This window comes from Stegodyphus dumicola, chromosome 1 (assembly GCF_044657685.1).
Source record: "Stegodyphus dumicola isolate Sdum_Otavi_A_Nest chromosome 1, ASM4465768v1".
Classification (NCBI taxonomy): Eukaryota; Metazoa; Arthropoda; class Arachnida; order Araneae; family Eresidae; genus Stegodyphus; species Stegodyphus dumicola.
In genome coordinates, this window is record NC_140768.1 from 213,669,964 (window position 1) to 213,678,786 (window position 8,823).

General features: G+C 28.0%; 1 protein-coding gene across 2 annotated transcripts in view; it reads left to right on the forward strand.

Moving 5' to 3' along the window:
* LOC118179782 (uncharacterized) overlaps positions 1-8,172 on the forward strand; it is a 71,132-nt gene extending 62,960 nt beyond the window's left edge. For both annotated transcript variants that reach the window (XM_085825244.1, XM_085825250.1), the window contains one exon: positions 6,465-8,172. The gene's annotated coding sequence lies outside the window, so the exon portion shown is untranslated. The remainder of the gene's footprint in view (positions 1-6,464) is intronic.
* Positions 8,173-8,823: the final 651 nt, after the last annotated feature.

Here is an 8,823-nt window from a genome sequence, read left to right on the forward strand (position 1 = left end):
ACAATCAATCACTTGATCAACTAACACTTTAATGCATATATATATGTATATAATATATATTGGGTAAAAAAAAATTTATCAATTTTAATATGCTTTGATATCTAATAAATAAATTCATTACTGTATGGAGATGTGTATGTTTCTGGATTTATAAATAATTAGTACTTCAATAAAATTAAAAAATCTGAAAATAATAGCTTTTGCAGCAGGATTTAATTTACAAGTTTGGGCTGAATTGTTTTCAGTTTTATGGTTGAGATATCTACTATGATTTTGCTTCATATTCATAGACTTAAAAGAAATTTATTGCAAAATTTAACATTTTAAAATTTTAAGAAATTTTGCATGAAATTTCTGTAAAATTTGTTCTGATAAATTCATTTTTACAAATTTATGTGTAAATTATTTTCCATATGTAATGCTTTGCCATAATTATTCATTTTAAAGTAGTTATTAAATGCAAAACATATAATGAGTGCATTCTCCCATAGAATTAGTTTATGTGAATTTATAGAAGTAAGTAACTGTTATTATTATTTGATAAACTATTATTTCTATTTCAACTAAGTAGAAATTTCTTCTAGAATATATATAATGAAATTTGTTAACTCAAATTTTAATTTTTTTAAGGCTTACAAACAAATTCTTTTATTCTGCAGCATAAATTTTTGAAATAGTGTATTTTCCGGCATATAACGCACATCTATAATTTCAAACTGCAGTTTTTAATTTTTGGTATATTAGCTGTATAACTCACATCCTATTCTTCAGGAAGAAACTTAAAAGATACATGTGTAATGTTCTTATCTTTTGAGATCACTTATTTGAAAATTTCTCCTATCCTTTCTAACAATGGTATACCAAATTAAAAAGTGATAAGGGGAACAATATGTATATGGTTTAAGTGCTTGAGGGAATAATTAATCCTGCAAAGAGGGTGTATTGTATTAAATGCAGAAGTCCAAAAGAATGCTGTTGTAGGGTTTTAAGAAAAGGGGTATTGATTTGGAATAAGAATACACTTCCAACCTGAATGAATTTGTGGAGCTTGGAGTTAGATGTTTCCTCTTTCTGTAGTCTTTTGAAGTGAAAATCGAAGGCTTTAGTAAATTGCACATGCTTTAGTTGAAATGCAATTGATCTGGTTTTCCTCTTGGTAGTAAATATGGCTCCCACAAAAAGAGACAAACATTGCCGCTTTCAAAAGCCATTCATTTTGCAAAAGAAAATGGAAACTGTGCTGCAGCAAGGATGCTTGGTATTGGTGAAAGCTCCATATGTGAGTGGAAGAAAAATAAAATCACAATAAATAATATACCAAAGAATAAATGTTCTTTGTGTAAAGGAGTAGTGAATGACCTTTTGTTTTTTACTCCAGCAACTCATTCAGTAGTTATGATATGATTAAGAGTAGTATTTTGATTCACTTTTTTCATTAATTAATTATATTTTCATATAAAGTCAAATATATTTGTTAAACTTTCCCTAGCTCTTGCAGAAATGATATGAATTATAATGGCCCCCTGTAGAGTATCTTGAGAGCCTAAACAGAAGTAATATATTTTATGCAGAAAATAATGGTATATCTAAAATAAAATTTTATTTAATATGCTATTCAATTAGAGGATGAGGGGGAGCTTACAATATCATTCATATTTTTATAACTGTTATTTAAGTATTCTAGCTTAGGTTGTAGTTTTTAGCTTTGTTCTTTATATATATATTTTTACAGTGCATTTTCACCTCATGATAATTTTGCATTTTTACCCTAAATGAGGTACTTGAGTATTATGTATTTTATATATTTTTACAGTGCAATTTCACTGCATGATAATTTTGCATTTTTACCCTAAATGAGGTACTTGTGTATTATGTATTTTATATATTTTTACAGTGCATTTTCACCACATGATAATTTTGCATTTTTACCCTAAATGAGGTACTTGCGTATTATGTATTTTGTCAATGAAATTATTAGCACTGTTAAGTAGTGATTTTGTTCTGTTGTGAATCATTGTAATTATTTAATGTGAAGGATTTATGGCAACTTGCTGTGCTGATGTTTTCTGGTAAAATGAAATGAATATTTTCTATTTTGGTAAAGAGTGCCTTGTTGTATAAAAGTTAACTGAAATTTTAAATTGTTTGATCATCCGTTTTAGATTTATTAATTTTGTGGAACCTCACCAGAAAACTTAAAAATGAATCATGTGCATTTTGTTAAATGTATTCTCTAGAATACATGTTTGTGTATTAATAATTCATTTATTATCATTCATGTAAATTTCTATACATATTTCTGAAATTATTTATATTTAATCATGAATAATTATTAAGCTCAGATCTTATCTAAATTGCATAATTTCTTTTAATTAAATTGAGAGGGGGTGTTTGTGTGTGTATGATTTTTGTTGTAAGCTTCCCATTTTATGTGAAATTATTTTGGTACTTATATCTGATCCCAGACCAGGAGTTTCAGTAGAGTGTTGTTGCTTCAGTTAGTATTTAGTTAACTGTGATGATAGTTTGTTGCTTCCTTTTATATTGGCAGAAATTGCTTAGTTGCTAATTTTAATGTAGATTCTTTTCTTAAATAAATAATATCTGTGTCACTGAGATCTCAAGAAGAAAATTATAAAACAAAACATACAGAATAGTTGAACACATGATTATGAACTTAAAAATGTGCCAAAATGTGAAAATATGATTTCAACAGGAAAAAAGTTATTTCTTGCACCTCACTGTTATCTAAAGCTGTCTGTTCAGAATAAGATTCAAGTATTTTTATTGATTCATAATATTGTGATATTTTGCTTTATTATTTTTTTAATGCCAGGAATCTGTTTTTATTGTAATACTCAAAATGTGTGTGTACATAATTATTTTATATTTGCCTTCAATAGATGCAGTAGTTATTTTTGTTTTATTAATTTATAAATGAAAGAGCTATTAAAGTGTTTTAAGAATAGCATTAATTTTGTTAAAGTTGTATTTTATAAATAAGATTACATTTTCCCATTTAAAAATGTTATGAAGAACCAGCTTATTATCTTGTGTTTCTGCTCCTAAAATGCTTGTAAATTACCCTTGTTCTGATGTGTATCATTCCTGTTATTGCAAGTTATTATTTTTCTGTTCATTATATAGCATTCACTTTTATAACTTTTATGTATAAATTCTAGTAACCAGGTATTTTTAAGATAAAATAATTGTAATGCTCTTAATGTAAAAGGAAATTAATGAAATTTGTACTTTTAAAATACTTTATCTTGACTACATTATTTGTGATGTTTAGTCTAGAAAATAATCCACCATACTGGGCTCCTTTCCGCCACTCCATTTGTAATAAATAATAAATGTAAAACCTAAGTCTTTATATACCACTTTGTTAAGTGTATGTTAGATATTTTGTGTGTGTGTGTGTGTTTTTATTTAATCAATCAGTGTATTATTGGTGTAAGATAGTTTGGCTGGTTTAATTAGCCATTATTGAATTTACTAATTTTTAACTTTTCTATTTCAAAAGTATAATGTTTGCAAATTTAGTTGAAAGCCTGGAAATGTCTTCTTTATTACTCCTCTTCTTCCTCCCTTTTTTCTTTTTCATTACTGTTCACATGTGACTAAATATAATTACTTTAAATATATCCATGTGCTTACTAAGCAAGGCGTAAAGTTTTTAATTTTGCAGGACATTTGTAATGTTTCTTATCTGTTAAAAATTTTTGAAGATGGTAAATATTCTGAAAATGTATTTGTTGGGACTACAAAATAGGTGTTTAAATTCAAGGATATATTTATAGCATATGAAATTATTATTATTGGCAATTTTAATTATTTAGTAGACCTAGTACTTGAAATTTAAAAGAGTGTGCCAGTTGATATAAAATTAGTGAATCAATTATTAGCCTTCTCTCTGCTCATGCATGTAAATTCTTTGTCTGGAAAACAAGAAAAAATATTATGAAAAATACATTTTGATAAGAACTCTTCATATTTTTACTAAAAATTATATTTTAATATTCAAGGAACCTGGCTTAGCATGTGGTTTCATCATTGCATATTAGTTTTTATAGTTATCATTCTTGATAATATGGCATTTCAAACTGCTAAGTGACTTAAAAGTGATAACAGTGTTATATATGAGGTGCAGTTCAAAAGTTCCCAGACTAAGTCTATAATGTAAAAAATATCATGAATTAAATTGCAGAAATACATCCTCCTTCAAAATAAGACCCTTGTGCCACAACATACTTTTGCCAGTGCCTGTAAAGTTCTTTGAAGCATATCTGGAATACATTTTTGGCCATGTCCTTTAATTCAGCCTGCAATGCACATTTAACTTCATCTGAAGATTGAAATTGAGGACCCTGCAAGCATCTTGCCAGTTAAGGAAATAGGAAGAAATTACAGGGTGCAAGATCAGATGAATAAGGAGGATGAGGCAAAACAGTTTTTTTCATTTTGGCAAGAAAGTCATTGACAAGTAGGGATCTGTGAGCAGGAGCGTTGTCATGCAACAGCACCCATGCCTGCTCAGCCCACACTAATGGAACACTAATGGTCTCTTCTTCCAAATCAACTCATGCAAACGACGCAGGTTTTCAACTTAGAGTTCTTTGTTCACAGTACATCCTTCATGTATAATTCCAGATGCACAATGTCCTGGATATCAAAGAATACCTCTAGCATGACCTTTCCTCTAGAGCGATCTTGGCAAAATTTCTGCTTCTGTGGAGATTAAGGTGATTTCTACATTGCTTATGCTCTCTTGGTTTGTGGGTCACACAAAAAACACCATTTCTTATCTCCAGTAACAGTTCTGTCAAGTAGGGAAGGATCTTTGTCAACAGCCAAGATTAAGTCTCCCGCCATTTCCGTTTGAATTCCCTTTTGGTCTACGTTTAACATGTGGGGAACAATGTGTTGACATACCCTATGCATATTAAGATCCTTAGTCAGTATCTGCTGACATGTGGCCTCTGATATCCCAACTGATTGATTCTATTTGGAAAATTGTTTGGTGCCTGTTCACACATACCGCATGTACACCTTTTTGATGTTTTCATCAGTGCGTAGAGTCACGGGACGGCCACAGTGTTTGTTGTCTTCAGCACTTTCCCTGCCTTCTCTGAAACGACAATGCCACTCAGAAGCTACTTTTAGAAAAGGGGGAGAATGTATTAACACAAAAACATTCTCATAGTCACACTACTGCAAAACTTTTTAAGTTATAGACTCAGTTCGAGAGCTTTTGAATCCTGCAACGTATATTAGTGATTCTATATTCTAGTATTTGAATTTTGATTTTTTGCTGTAAAATTATCATCTTCGAATTGAACAACAACTCAAATTTTATGTAGTGCTATTTTATTACTGTTTTTAATAATAAATATTTATTTTCATAGATTATGATTTTTTATCGCTTTGATTGTGTACAAAATTTATAATTGCATTAAAATTCTGTATATCAATAAGGAGGTGTACATTCATTACAGTAAACGTGTGAATTTTTTTAATGGATTGACTTTGAGTCACATTTAGATTATATTTTACATAATATGTTAGTACTTAAGTTTCATTTCATATCTTTAAAAAGTATCTGATGTGCAAGTATAAAAATTGTTTAAAGTAAATTTAGAAGAGTGAAATATAGTTTCACTTCTATATGCTTGTTTGAATCCTTTAATTAAATTTGGTATGTACCACAGCTATGTGTATATATATTATATCAGTGCAATTTTGTGATTTTCTGTATGGCAAAATTTTTAAATATATGTATGATAGATATTTGATGTACTTTCGTATATTTTGAAACTTGTAGTACATATTGTGTGGTTTTTAACTTCTTCATAAATATTGATTATTTTAAATTTTATTCTGTCATTACTCTGTTCCTACATATTGTGTGGTTTTTAACTTCTTCATAAATATTGATTACTTTAAATTTTATTCTGTCATTACTCTGTTCCAAGTTTAACTGTAACGTTTTACATAGTCAGCACATGTTGTAAAGTGAATTGAGTTGATTTTTATATTCTGTATTTTATTTGTTATTGACAGGTCAACAGTTTGCTGATATTGATAATAAATAAGTAAATTTGGTTGGTTTTAGTTGTTAGTGTTTCAGTTATTACTATAATAATGTCATATAATTGTACTTTTTAAAATATTTTTATAATTCCTGTGTAATTTCAGTATGTAATTTTTCATTTCAATTTAATGAAAAAAAATTCTTTTTGTCATTGATCCTATTTTTTATTAATTTATTTATTGTACTTTTATTCAAGACAGTTTAAAAAATATAAAATTGAAAAAAGTAAGCATATTGAAATATCATATGTATTTACATTAGTTTATTTTTATCTCATCTGCTTTCCTTATATACCTTTAGATATACCAGACTAAAAAAAAGTGATGTATTTGATAATGTTAAGTTAAATACCCCTGCCATCTTTTTATAGGTGCATCTTTGCCATGGCGATATTTTGCTACAGATAACAGTGACATTAAAAACTGTTTCCTGTTTACTTTATGTATATGATTAACTGTGTTGAAAGTTGAACAGAAAATGTACATATGATGTCCAATACTGCATGTCCAGAAATGCATTCATTTACACTGGATGAATAGTTGAAGAGAAAATACAGCTTCCATTTTCTGATGCAAGGACCTGTATATGGTTTGAAATTTGTACATATTGTTATGTAAATACAATTGATTTTTTTTTTTTAAGATGCTTGGTCGAGCTTTATAGTCTCTCAAATGTTCAAAATTTTAATTATGCATTTGTGGGAGCATATCCATAATGGAGAGTTATGAAGTTCTCCTCCAGACTCTTATTTTATTTTAATATTCAACTGCCAGCTATAAAAAAAATTTCAAGATTTATATAATATGATTAACATAAAAACTTTTGCAGCAAAATTATTATTTATTATTATTTTGGGTGCATATGGGTTTCACATTTAGGTTTAGAACATACAAATTATGTTCTGAACCTTATGACTGTTATGATACTCTAAAATTTATTGTTTTAGGGGGGATTTCATGTTTGGTTTTGAAAGTATTTTGTACTGTTGAAAGCCTGGAGTGAAATAATTATGCTTAAATTGTATTTGTTTTGCAAAGTATGAAATTTCATTCTAGCATTATGTGTATTCAAGTAGCAGTGTCATGCAACTAGCAATTATCCATTGCCAATTTACAAACTTTTCTTTGTGAATATGTATTTGATAACAGGACATATTATTTTGTATGATTAGAGTAATTAAAGTGAGATTTGCCCATTTTTAGTAGTAGAAAGAATTTTTTAATTTTGAAAATGTAAACAAAGATGTGATATTTGTCTGAAAACTGCAAATGTAAAGTCGAATATTTTATGTTTGTGTTTTCTTTGTCAAGAGAAGAGGTTGAACTTAGAGGAATTGATTTTATTTCTTTTACTAAGGTTATAGAAATAGTAACAAAAATTTGAAAAAAATCCAAGAACATTTACATGTTCTTAATTAAAGGTAATTTTGAATTTGAGGATGAAATGCATCCTCAAAGTGAAATCTTTATTAAGTATGTTTGTTGTATTTTAAGGTTGTATTCTCCCCTTCTTCTGTTTACTTCTATAGCTGGCAGTTGTCTTAGAATACTTTTTATACTAATATATAGAAACTCAGTCCAAAATGTTTATCTGAAATATATTAATTTGAAAGAATACTCAGATTTTTAGAAAGGGATTACTTTAATTGTTTAGAAATTAATTTCTTATAGTTAATTAACCATTTTTTCAATTTGAGTGATAGTTAAATGTCATTGTGTACACAATCAACATATAAGAGTATTAAAATCAACTCAAAACTGAACAGTCAATTGCATGCAAGCTTTATTTAAAAATTTGTACCTAATTTCATATTAACAGTTATTTCTGTTATTTGAGTATTATTTTAATCATTTTTAAAACACTATAAATTTGTTACTCATTCTTTATTTAACCTAGCTAGTGATAGTCAGTTCTAATTTAAAACCCTAGATTTATATCAGAATATTAATGCAAGTGTAATAAATTGGAATGCTCTCATTAAATTTATCTGAAAAATTTTTAGTATAATTTAAAATTTCACATGTATATGTAGCTTTGTAAAAAAATTTTTCCCCCAAATAAAGTTTCAATAACTTGTTTTTAGTGAATGTTGTCTTATTTATTAAGCATCATATTACCAGATACAAAATTTAAAATTTTTATTTATTATATATCATAAGGTGCTTTTCTGCTATCAGGAACAGATTCAGAAATGTACATATGTATGCAAATGCATATATGTGTGTGTGTGTAGAATCATTATGTATTTGTTTCAGAAACATAAGTTGGAGTTCATAATTATGGACTTAAAACTGTGCAGGTAAAACATGGCACATTGCTACATTGTTGCACATGGGTGGATAATTAGAAAATTTTTTTGTGTGGCTAAAACTTACTACATTGTTGCATATCGGTGTATAATTAGTTGTCAAACTTTTTTTGGTTTGGGGGGGGCTGCCTGGAAAAGAGAGAGGAAACTTTAAAAAATCCCAAGACAGACTGAAAGAATTGTATGTATAAATTATTACAATAGTAAGCCTAAAGTTTAACTCAATTTTGATGCAATGATTTTAATATGTTACTTAGCACAACTTTACCAAGATGAGGTTTATACTTTGAGCGATTGAAAACTCATCCAACTATCACTTTGATTTTGCTGTAACACATGTTTCCTCTGTAGCTCATTAGAGTATCTTCAATAAACAGCATGAAATTTTACTTTAAAGATGTTCTACCAGTTCATTGATTTC